The sequence below is a fragment of the Oncorhynchus clarkii genome, unplaced genomic scaffold (genome assembly GCF_045791955.1).
Source record: "Oncorhynchus clarkii lewisi isolate Uvic-CL-2024 unplaced genomic scaffold, UVic_Ocla_1.0 unplaced_contig_10886_pilon_pilon, whole genome shotgun sequence".
NCBI lineage: Eukaryota > Metazoa > Chordata > Actinopteri > Salmoniformes > Salmonidae > Oncorhynchus > Oncorhynchus clarkii.
This window is the reverse complement of record NW_027261057.1, coordinates 1-12,039: the sequence shown is the minus strand read 5'-3', so window position 1 is coordinate 12,039 and position 12,039 is coordinate 1. Positions and strand designations below refer to the sequence as shown.

At 37.1% G+C, this 12,039-nt stretch overlaps 12 non-coding genes across 12 annotated transcripts; all 12 read right to left on the bottom strand.

Moving 5' to 3' along the window:
- Window positions 1-384: 384 nt before the first annotated feature.
- On the bottom strand, window positions 385-457 carry trnar-ucg (transfer RNA arginine (anticodon UCG)). The gene has a single exon. It is a non-coding gene; the product is annotated as a tRNA-Arg (tRNA).
- Window positions 458-1,088: 631 nt separating this feature from the next.
- trnar-ucg (transfer RNA arginine (anticodon UCG)) lies at window positions 1,089-1,161 on the bottom strand. The gene has a single exon. It is a non-coding gene; the product is annotated as a tRNA-Arg (tRNA).
- Window positions 1,162-2,266: 1,105 nt separating this feature from the next.
- On the bottom strand, window positions 2,267-2,339 carry trnar-ucg (transfer RNA arginine (anticodon UCG)). The gene has a single exon. It is a non-coding gene; the product is annotated as a tRNA-Arg (tRNA).
- A 631-nt stretch (window positions 2,340-2,970) lies between these two features.
- Window positions 2,971-3,043, bottom strand: trnar-ucg (transfer RNA arginine (anticodon UCG)). The gene has a single exon. It is a non-coding gene; the product is annotated as a tRNA-Arg (tRNA).
- Window positions 3,044-4,148: 1,105 nt separating this feature from the next.
- trnar-ucg (transfer RNA arginine (anticodon UCG)) lies at window positions 4,149-4,221 on the bottom strand. The gene has a single exon. It is a non-coding gene; the product is annotated as a tRNA-Arg (tRNA).
- Window positions 4,222-4,852: 631 nt separating this feature from the next.
- trnar-ucg (transfer RNA arginine (anticodon UCG)) lies at window positions 4,853-4,925 on the bottom strand. The gene has a single exon. It is a non-coding gene; the product is annotated as a tRNA-Arg (tRNA).
- Window positions 4,926-6,030: 1,105 nt separating this feature from the next.
- On the bottom strand, window positions 6,031-6,103 carry trnar-ucg (transfer RNA arginine (anticodon UCG)). The gene has a single exon. It is a non-coding gene; the product is annotated as a tRNA-Arg (tRNA).
- Window positions 6,104-6,734: 631 nt separating this feature from the next.
- Window positions 6,735-6,807, bottom strand: trnar-ucg (transfer RNA arginine (anticodon UCG)). Its single transcript has one exon. It is a non-coding gene; the product is annotated as a tRNA-Arg (tRNA).
- Window positions 6,808-8,408: 1,601 nt separating this feature from the next.
- Window positions 8,409-8,481, bottom strand: trnar-ucg (transfer RNA arginine (anticodon UCG)). The gene has a single exon. It is a non-coding gene; the product is annotated as a tRNA-Arg (tRNA).
- A 976-nt stretch (window positions 8,482-9,457) lies between these two features.
- On the bottom strand, window positions 9,458-9,530 carry trnar-ucg (transfer RNA arginine (anticodon UCG)). The gene has a single exon. It is a non-coding gene; the product is annotated as a tRNA-Arg (tRNA).
- A 935-nt stretch (window positions 9,531-10,465) lies between these two features.
- trnar-ucg (transfer RNA arginine (anticodon UCG)) lies at window positions 10,466-10,538 on the bottom strand. The gene has a single exon. It is a non-coding gene; the product is annotated as a tRNA-Arg (tRNA).
- Window positions 10,539-11,941: 1,403 nt separating this feature from the next.
- Window positions 11,942-12,014, bottom strand: trnar-ucg (transfer RNA arginine (anticodon UCG)). Its single transcript has one exon. It is a non-coding gene; the product is annotated as a tRNA-Arg (tRNA).
- Window positions 12,015-12,039: the final 25 nt, after the last annotated feature.

The following is a 12,039-nucleotide window of genomic DNA, read 5'->3' as shown; positions in this document are numbered from 1 at the left end:
TGCAAACATGTCCATATTAGCAGATTTAATGAAATTAAACGACCACGAAAATGCCTCAAAACCTCAATTTTCTATTTTGAAGTAAGACGCCTTATCCACGAGGCAACACCTTCTACTCCATATTCTCCGATATGACATCAAACAGACGTTGCTTAGCAACAACAGACATCAAAATTGTGAACCTATCCGAATGAGGAAAGCTAGTGATATTTTACAAGTACGAAAAGACTATGTCCCTCAATCAGACATAATATTTCTCAGGTCTTGCAGTCTTAGATTATTGAAGTTGAACAACAATGTCCAAGCTTTTCAAAGCAACAAGACCAATGCCATATTTTGGGAAATTGCAAACATGTTCAAATTAGCTGAGCTAATGAAATTAAACAACCACGAAGGGACTCGAACCCTCAATCTTCTGATTCGAAGTCAGACGCCTTATCCATTAGGCCACGCAGTCTATGTGATACAGCCCTATTTGACATTATACAGACTTTGCTATGCAACCATAGACATAAAAATTGTGAACCTGTCCGAATGAGGAAAGCTAGTGATTTTTAACAAGTACAAAGATACTCTTTCCTTCAATCTTTCGATGCAGATTCAGACACAATAATTCTCAGGCCTTGCAGTCTTAGATTATTAAAGTTGAACAACAATGTCCAAGCTTTTCAAAGCAACAAGACCAATGCCTTATTTCGGGAAATTGCAAACATGTCCATATTAGCAGATTTAATGAAATTAAACGACCACGAAAATGCCTCAAAACCTCAATTTTCTATTTTGAAGTAAGACGCCTTATCCACGAGGCAACACCTTCTACTCCATATTCTCCGATATGACATCAAACAGACGTTGCTTAGCAACAACAGACATCAAAATTGTGAACCTATCCGAATGAGGAAAGCTAGTGATATTTTACAAGTACGAAAAGACTATGTCCCTCAATCAGACATAATATTTCTCAGGTCTTGCAGTCTTAGATTATTGAAGTTGAACAACAATGTCCAAGCTTTTCAAAGCAACAAGACCAATGCCATATTTCGGGAAATTGCAAACATGTTCAAATTAGCTGAGCTAATGAAATTAAACAACCACGAAGGGACTCGAACCCTCAATCTTCTGATTCGAAGTCAGACGCCTTATCCATTAGGCCACGCAGTCTATGTGATACAGCCCTATTTGACATTATACAGACTTTGCTATGCAACAGTAGACATCAAAGTTGTGAACCTGTCCGAATGAGCAAAGCTAGTGATATTTAACAAGTAAGAAGATACCTTTTCCCTCAATCTTGCGATGCAGAATCAGACTCAATAATTCTCAGGCCTTGCAATATTAGATTATTAAAGATGAATAACAATGTCCAAGCCTTTCAAAGAAACAAGACCAATGCCTTATTTCGGGAAATTGCAAACATGTCCATATTAGCAGATTTAATGAAATTAAACGACCACGAAAATGCCTCAAAACCTCAATTTTCTATTTAGAAGTAAGACGCCTTAACCACGAGGCAACACCTTCTACTCCATTTTCTCCAATATGACATCAAACAGACGTTGCTTAGCAACAACAGACATCAAAATTGTGAACCTGTCCGAATGAGGAAAGCTAGTGATTTTTAACAAGTACAAAGATACTCTTTCCTTCAATCTTTCGATGCAGATTCAGACACAATAATTCTCAGGTCTTGCAGTCTTAGATTATTAAAGTTGAACAACAATGTCCAAGCTTTTCAAAGCAACAAGACCAATGCCTTATTTAGGGAAATTGAAAACATGTACGAATTAGCTGAGCTAATGAAATTAAACGACCCTATTTGACAGTTGAACAACAATGTCCAAGCTTTTCAAAGCAACAAGACCAATGCCTTATTTCGGGAAATTGCAAACATGTCCATATTAGCAGATTTAATGAAATTAAACGACCACGAAAATGCCTCAAAACCTCAATTTTCTATTTTGAAGTAAGACGCCTTATCCACGAGGCAACACCTTCTACTCCATATTCTCCGATATGACATCAAACAGACGTTGCTTAGCAACAACAGACATCAAAATTGTGAACCTATCCGAATGAGGAAAGCTAGTGATATTTTACAAGTACGAAAAGACTATGTCCCTCAATCAGACATAATATTTCTCAGGTCTTGCAGTCTTAGATTATTGAAGTTGAACAACAATGTCCAAGCTTTTCAAAGCAACAAGACCAATGCCATATTTTGGGAAATTGCAAACATGTTCAAATTAGCTGAGCTAATGAAATTAAACAACCACGAAGGGACTCGAACCCTCAATCTTCTGATTCGAAGTCAGACGCCTTATCCATTAGGCCACGCAGTCTATGTGATACAGCCCTATTTGACATTATACAGACTTTGCTATGCAACCATAGACATAAAAATTGTGAACCTGTCCGAATGAGGAAAGCTAGTGATTTTTAACAAGTACAAAGATACTCTTTCCTTCAATCTTTCGATGCAGATTCAGACACAATAATTCTCAGGCCTTGCAGTCTTAGATTATTAAAGTTGAACAACAATGTCCAAGCTTTTCAAAGCAACAAGACCAATGCCTTATTTAGCGAAATTGCAAACATGTCCATATTAGCAGATTTAATGAAATTAAACGACCACGAAAATGCCTCAAAACCTCAATTTTCTATTTTGAAGTAAGACGCCTTATCCACGAGGCAACACCTTCTACTCCATATTCTCCGATATGACATCAAACAGACGTTGCTTAGCAACAACAGACATCAAAATTGTGAACCTATCCGAATGAGGAAAGCTAGTGATATTTTACAAGTACGAAAAGACTATGTCCCTCAATCAGACATAATATTTCTCAGGTCTTGCAGTCTTAGATTATTGAAGTTGAACAACAATGTCCAAGCTTTTCAAAGCAACAAGACCAATGCCATATTTCGGGAAATTGCAAACATGTTCAAATTAGCTGAGCTAATGAAATTAAACAACCACGAAGGGACTCGAACCCTCAATCTTCTGATTCGAAGTCAGACGCCTTATCCATTAGGCCACGCAGTCTATGTGATACAGCCCTATTTGACATTATACAGACTTTGCTATGCAACAGTAGACATCAAAGTTGTGAACCTGTCCGAATGAGCAAAGCTAGTGATATTTAACAAGTAAGAAGATACCTTTTCCCTCAATCTTGCGATGCAGAATCAGACTCAATAATTCTCAGGCCTTGCAATATTAGATTATTAAAGATGAATAACAATGTCCAAGCCTTTCAAAGAAACAAGACCAATGCCTTATTTCGGGAAATTGCAAACATGTCCATATTAGCAGATTTAATGAAATTAAACGACCACGAAAATGCCTCAAAACCTCAATTTTCTATTTAGAAGTAAGACGCCTTAACCACGAGGCAACACCTTCTACTCCATTTTCTCCAATATGACATCAAACAGACGTTGCTTAGCAACAACAGACATCAAAATTGTGAACCTGTCCGAATGAGGAAAGCTAGTGATTTTTAACAAGTACAAAGATACTCTTTCCTTCAATCTTTCGATGCAGATTCAGACACAATAATTCTCAGGTCTTGCAGTCTTAGATTATTAAAGTTGAACAACAATGTCCAAGCTTTTCAAAGCAACAAGACCAATGCCTTATTTAGGGAAATTGAAAACATGTACGAATTAGCTGAGCTAATGAAATTAAACGACCCTATTTGACAGTTGAACAACAATGTCCAAGCTTTTCAAAGCAACAAGACCAATGCCTTATTTCGGGAAATTGCAAACATGTCCATATTAGCAGATTTAATGAAATTAAACGACCACGAAAATGCCTCAAAACCTCAATTTTCTATTTTGAAGTAAGACGCCTTATCCACGAGGCAACACCTTCTACTCCATATTCTCCGATATGACATCAAACAGACGTTGCTTAGCAACAACAGACATCAAAATTGTGAACCTATCCGAATGAGGAAAGCTAGTGATATTTTACAAGTACGAAAAGACTATGTCCCTCAATCAGACATAATATTTCTCAGGTCTTGCAGTCTTAGATTATTGAAGTTGAACAACAATGTCCAAGCTTTTCAAAGCAACAAGACCAATGCCATATTTTGGGAAATTGCAAACATGTTCAAATTAGCTGAGCTAATGAAATTAAACAACCACGAAGGGACTCGAACCCTCAATCTTCTGATTCGAAGTCAGACGCCTTATCCATTAGGCCACGCAGTCTATGTGATACAGCCCTATTTGACATTATACAGACTTTGCTATGCAACCATAGACATAAAAATTGTGAACCTGTCCGAATGAGGAAAGCTAGTGATTTTTAACAAGTACAAAGATACTCTTTCCTTCAATCTTTCGATGCAGATTCAGACACAATAATTCTCAGGCCTTGCAGTCTTAGATTATTAAAGTTGAACAACAATGTCCAAGCTTTTCAAAGCAACAAGACCAATGCCTTATTTCGGGAAATTGCAAACATGTCCATATTAGCAGATTTAATGAAATTAAACGACCACGAAAATGCCTCAAAACCTCAATTTTCTATTTTGAAGTAAGACGCCTTATCCACGAGGCAACACCTTCTACTCCATATTCTCCGATATGACATCAAACAGACGTTGCTTAGCAACAACAGACATCAAAATTGTGAACCTATCCGAATGAGGAAAGCTAGTGATATTTTACAAGTACGAAAAGACTATGTCCCTCAATCAGACATAATATTTCTCAGGTCTTGCAGTCTTAGATTATTGAAGTTGAACAACAATGTCCAAGCTTTTCAAAGCAACAAGACCAATGCCATATTTCGGGAAATTGCAAACATGTTCAAATTAGCTGAGCTAATGAAATTAAACAACCACGAAGGGACTCGAACCCTCAATCTTCTGATTCGAAGTCAGACGCCTTATCCATTAGGCCACGCAGTCTATGTGATACAGCCCTATTTGACATTATACAGACTTTGCTATGCAACAGTAGACATCAAAGTTGTGAACCTGTCCGAATGAGCAAAGCTAGTGATATTTAACAAGTAAGAAGATACCTTTTCCCTCAATCTTGCGATGCAGAATCAGACTCAATAATTCTCAGGCCTTGCAATATTAGATTATTAAAGATGAATAACAATGTCCAAGCCTTTCAAAGAAACAAGACCAATGCCTTATTTCGGGAAATTGCAAACATGTCCATATTAGCAGATTTAATGAAATTAAACGACCACGAAAATGCCTCAAAACCTCAATTTTCTATTTAGAAGTAAGACGCCTTAACCACGAGGCAACACCTTCTACTCCATTTTCTCCAATATGACATCAAACAGACGTTGCTTAGCAACAACAGACATCAAAATTGTGAACCTGTCCGAATGAGGAAAGCTAGTGATTTTTAACAAGTACAAAGATACTCTTTCCTTCAATCTTTCGATGCAGATTCAGACACAATAATTCTCAGGTCTTGCAGTCTTAGATTATTAAAGTTGAACAACAATGTCCAAGCTTTTCAAAGCAACAAGACCAATGCCTTATTTAGGGAAATTGAAAACATGTACGAATTAGCTGAGCTAATGAAATTAAACGACCCTATTTGACAGTTGAACAACAATGTCCAAGCTTTTCAAAGCAACAAGACCAATGCCTTATTTCGGGAAATTGCAAACATGTCCATATTAGCAGATTTAATGAAATTAAACGACCACGAAAATGCCTCAAAACCTCAATTTTCTATTTTGAAGTAAGACGCCTTATCCACGAGGCAACACCTTCTACTCCATATTCTCCGATATGACATCAAACAGACGTTGCTTAGCAACAACAGACATCAAAATTGTGAACCTATCCGAATGAGGAAAGCTAGTGATATTTTACAAGTACGAAAAGACTATGTCCCTCAATCAGACATAATATTTCTCAGGTCTTGCAGTCTTAGATTATTGAAGTTGAACAACAATGTCCAAGCTTTTCAAAGCAACAAGACCAATGCCATATTTTGGGAAATTGCAAACATGTTCAAATTAGCTGAGCTAATGAAATTAAACAACCACGAAGGGACTCGAACCCTCAATCTTCTGATTCGAAGTCAGACGCCTTATCCATTAGGCCACGCAGTCTATGTGATACAGCCCTATTTGACATTATACAGACTTTGCTATGCAACCATAGACATAAAAATTGTGAACCTGTCCGAATGAGGAAAGCTAGTGATTTTTAACAAGTACAAAGATACTCTTTCCTTCAATCTTTCGATGCAGATTCAGACACAATAATTCTCAGGCCTTGCAGTCTTAGATTATTAAAGTTGAACAACAATGTCCAAGCTTTTCAAAGCAACAAGACCAATGCCTTATTTCGGGAAATTGCAAACATGTCCATATTAGCAGATTTAATGAAATTAAACGACCACGAAAATGCCTCAAAACCTCAATTTTCTATTTTGAAGTAAGACGCCTTATCCACGAGGCAACACCTTCTACTCCATATTCTCCGATATGACATCAAACAGACGTTGCTTAGCAACAACAGACATCAAAATTGTGAACCTATCCGAATGAGGAAAGCTAGTGATATTTTACAAGTACGAAAAGACTATGTCCCTCAATCAGACATAATATTTCTCAGGTCTTGCAGTCTTAGATTATTGAAGTTGAACAACAATGTCCAAGCTTTTCAAAGCAACAAGACCAATGCCATATTTTGGGAAATTGCAAACATGTTCAAATTAGCTGAGCTAATGAAATTAAACAACCACGAAGGGACTCGAACCCTCAATCTTCTGATTCGAAGTCAGACGCCTTATCCATTAGGCCACGCAGTCTATGTGATACAGCCCTATTTGACATTATACAGACTTTGCTATGCAACCATAGACATAAAAATTGTGAACCTGTCCGAATGAGGAAAGCTAGTGATTTTTAACAAGTACAAAGATACTCTTTCCTTCAATCTTTCGATGCAGATTCAGACACAATAATTCTCAGGCCTTGCAGTCTTAGATTATTAAAGTTGAACAACAATGTCCAAGCTTTTCAAAGAAACAAGACCAATGCCTTATTTCGGGAAATTGCAAACATGTCCATATTAGCAGATTTAATGAAATTAAACGACCACGAAAATGCCTCAAAACCTCAATTTTCTATTTTGAAGTAAGACGCCTTATCCACGAGGCAACACCTTCTACTCCATATTCTCCAATATGACATCAAACAGACGTTGCTTAGCAACAACAGACATCAAAATTGTGAACCTATCCGAATGAGGAAAGCTAGTGATATTTTACAAGTACGAAAAGACTATGTCCCTCAATCAGACATAATATTTCTCAGGTCTTGCAGTCTTAGATTATTGAAGTTGAACAACAATGTCCAAGCTTTTCAAAGCAACAAGACCAATGCCATATTTCGGGAAATTGCAAACATGTTCAAATTAGCTGAGCTAATGAAATTAAACAACCACGAAGGGACTCGAACCCTCAATCTTCTGATTCGAAGTCAGACGCCTTATCCATTAGACAACGCAATCTATGTGATACAGCCCTATTTGACATTATACAGACTTTGCTATGCAACCATAGACATAAAAATTGTGAACCTGTCCGAATGAGGAAAGCTAGTGATTTTTAACAAGTACAAAGATACTCTTTCCTTCAATCTTTCGATGCAGATTCAGACACAATAATTCTCAGGTCTTGCAGTCTTAGATTATTAAAGTTGAACAACAATGTCCAAGCTTTTCAAAGCAACAAGACCAATGCCTTATTTAGGGAAATTGCAAACATGTACGAATTAGCTGAGCTAATGAAATTAAACGACCCTATTTGACATCATACAGACTTTGCTATGCAACAGTAGACATCAAAGTTGTGAACCTGTCCGAATGAGGAAAGCTAGTGATATTTAACAAGTAAGAAGATACCTTTTCCCTCAAATTTGCGATGCGAATCAGACTCAATAATTCTCAGGCCTTGCAATATTAGATTATTAAAGATGAATAACAATGTCCAAGCCTTTCAAAGAAACAAGACCAATGCCTTATTTCGGGAAATTGCAAACATGTCCATATTAGCAGATTTAATGAAATTAAACGACCACGAAAATGCCTCAAAACCTCAATTTTCTATTTTGAAGTAAGACGCCTTATCCACGAGGCAACACCTTCTACTCCATATTCTCCGATATGACATCAAACAGACGTTGCTTAGCAACAACAGACATCAAAATTGTGAACCTATCCGAATGAGGAAAGCTAGTGATATTTTACAAGTACGAAAAGACTATGTCCCTCAATCAGACATAATATTTCTCAGGTCTTGCAGTCTTAGATTATTGAAGTTGAACAACAATGTCCAAGCTTTTCAAAGCAACAAGACCAATGCCATATTTTGGGAAATTGCAAACATGTTCAAATTAGCTGAGCTAACAACCACGAAGGGACTCGAACCCTCAATCTTCTGATTCGAAGTCAGACGCCTTATCCATTAGGCCACGCAGTCTATGTGATACAGCCCTATTTGACATTATACAGACTTTGCTATGCAACCATAGACATAAAAATTGTGAACCTGTCCGAATGAGGAAAGCTAGTGATTTTTAACAAGTACAAAGATACTCTTTCCTTCAATCTTTCGATGCAGATTCAGACACAATAATTCTCAGGCCTTGCAGTCTTAGATTATTAAAGTTGAACAACAATGTCCAAGCTTTTCAAAGCAACAAGACCAATGCCTTATTTCGGGAAATTGCAAACATGTCCATATTAGCAGATTTAATGAAATTAAACGACCACGAAAATGCCTCAAAACCTCAATTTTCTATTTTGAAGTAAGACGCCTTATCCACGAGGCAACACCTTCTACTCCATATTCTCCGATATGACATCAAACAGACGTTGCTTAGCAACAACAGACATCAAAATTGTGAACCTATCCGAATGAGGAAAGCTAGTGATATTTTACAAGTACGAAAATACTATGTACCTCAATCAGACATAATATTTCTCAGGTCTTGCAGTCTTAGATTATTGAAGTTGAACAACAATGTCCAAGCTTTTCAAAGAAACAAGACCAATGCCTTATTTCGGGAAATTGCAAACATGTCCATATTAGCAGATTTAATGAAATTAAACGACCACGAAAATGCCTCAAAACCTCAATTTTCTATTTTGAAGTAAGACGCCTTATCCACGAGGCAACACCTTCTACTCCATATTCTCCAATATGACATCAAACAGACGTTGCTTAGCAACAACAGACATCAAAATTGTGAACCTATCTGAATGAGGAAAGATAGTGATATTTTACAAGTACGAAAAGACTATGTCTCTCAATCAGACATAATATTTATCAGGTCTTGCAGTCTTAGATTATTGAAGTTGAACAACAATGTCCAAGCTTTTCAAAGCAACAAGACCAATGCCATATTTCGGGAAATTGCAAACATGTTCAAATTAGCTGAGCTAATGAAATTAAACAACCACGAAGGGACTCGAACCCTCAATCTTCTGATTCGAAGTCAGACGCCTTATCCATTAGGCCACGCAGTCTATGTGATACAGCCCTATTTGACATTATACAGACTTTGCTATGCAACCATAGACATACAAATTGTGAACCTGTCCGAATGAGGAAAGCTAGTGATATTTTAACAAGTACAAAGATACTCTTTCCTTCAATCTTTCGATGCAGATTCAGACACAATAATTCTCAGGCCTTGCAGTCTTAGATTATTAAAGTTGAACAACAATGTCCAAGCTTTTCAAAGCAACAAGACCAATGCCTTATTTAGGGAAATTGCAAACATGTACATATTAGCTGAGCTAATCGAAACCTCAATTTTCTATTTAGAAGTCGACGCCTTATTTAGGCCACATCATACAGACTTTGACTATACAACAGTAGACATCAAAGTTGTGAACCTGTCCGAATGAGGAAAGCTAGTGATATTTAACAAGTAAGAAGATACCTTTTCCCTCAATCTTTGCGATGCAGAATCAGACTCAATAATTCTCAGGCCTTGCAATATTAGATTATTAAAGATGAATAACAATGTCCAAGCCTTTCAAAGAAACAAGACCAATGCCTTATTTCGGGAAATTGCAAACATGTCCATATTAGCAGATTTAATGAAATTAAACGACCACGAAAATGCCTCAAAACCTCAATTTTCTATTTTGAAGTAAGACGCCTTATCCACGAGGCAACACCTTCTACTCCATATTCTCCGATATGACATCAAACAGACGTTGCTTAGCAACAACAGACATCAAAATTGTGAACCTATCCGAATGAGGAAAGCTAGTGATATTTTACAAGTACGAAAAGACTATGTCCCTCAATCAGACATAATATTTCTCAGGTCTTGCAGTCTTAGATTATTGAAGTTGAACAACAATGTCCAAGCTTTTCAAAGCAACAAGACCAATGCCATATTTCGGGAAATTGCAAACATGTTCAAATTAGCTGAGCTAATGAAATTAAACAACCACGAAGGGACTCGAACCCTCAATCTTCTGATTCGAAGTCAGACGCCTTATCCATTAGGCCACGCAGTCTATGTGATACAGCCCTATTTGACATTATACAGACTTTGCTATGCAACCATAGACATAAAAATTGTGAACCTGTCCGAATGAGGAAAGCTAGTGATTTTTAACAAGTACAAAGATACTCTTTCCTTCAATCTTTCGATGCAGATTCAGACACAATAATTCTCAGGCCTTGCAGTCTTAGATTATTAAAGTTGAACAACAATGTCCAAGCTTTTCAAAGCAACAAGACCAATGCCTTATTTCGGGAAATTGCAAACATGTCCATATTAGCAGATTTAATGAAATTAAACGACCACGAAAATGCCTCAAAACCTCAATTTTCTATTTTGAAGTAAGACGCCTTATCCACGAGGCAACACCTTCTACTCCATATTCTCCGATATGACATCAAACAGACGTTGCTTAGCAACAACAGACATCAAAATTGTGAACCTATCCGAATGAGGAAAGCTAGTGATATTTTACAAGTACGAAAAGACTATGTCCCTCAATCAGACATAATATTTCTCAGGTCTTGCAGTCTTAGATTATTGAAGTTGAACAACAATGTCCAAGCTTTTCAAAGCAACAAGACCAATGCCATATTTCGGGAAATTGCAAACATGTTCAAATTAGCTGAGCTAATGAAATTAAACAACCACGAAGGGACTCGAACCCTCAATCTTCTGATTCGAAATATTACACTGTTTCCTTAAACGGTTCAGTTTTCGGAACATGTTTTAATTATTCTTATCCAAAAACAATTAGAAGTTGAACCCATTAGGCCACGCAGTCTATGTGACACAGCCCTATTTGACATTATACAGACTTTGCTATGCAACATAGACATCAAAATTGTGAACCTGTCCGAATGAGGAAAGCTAGTGATATTTAACAAGTATAGAGGATACTCTTTTCCCTCAATCTTGCGATGCAGATTCAGACACAATAATTCTCAGGCCTTGCAATATTAGATTATTAAAGTTGAACAACAATGTCCAAGCCTTTCAAAGAAACAAGACCAATGCCTTATTTCGGGAAATTGCAAACATGTCCATATTAGCAGATTTAATGAAATTAAACGACCACGAAAATGCCTCAAAACCTCAATTTTCTGTTTAGAAGTAAGACGCCTTATCCACGAGGCAACACCTTCTACTCCATATTCTCCGATATGACATCAAACAGACGTTGCTTAGCAACAACAGACATCAAACTTGTGAACCTATCCGAATGAGGAAAGATAGTGATATTTTACAAGTACGAAAAGACTATGTCCCTCAATCAGACATAATATTTTTCAGGTCTTGCAGTCTTAGATTATTGAAGTTGAACAACAATGTCAGAGCTTTTCAAAGCAACAAGACCAATGCCTTATTTCTGGAAATTGCAAACATGTTCAAATTAGCTGAGCTAATGAAATTAAACAACCACGAAGGGACTCGAACCCTCAATCTTCTGATTCGAAGTCAGACGCCTTGTCCATTAGGCCACGCAGTCTATGTGATGCAGCCCTTTTTGACAT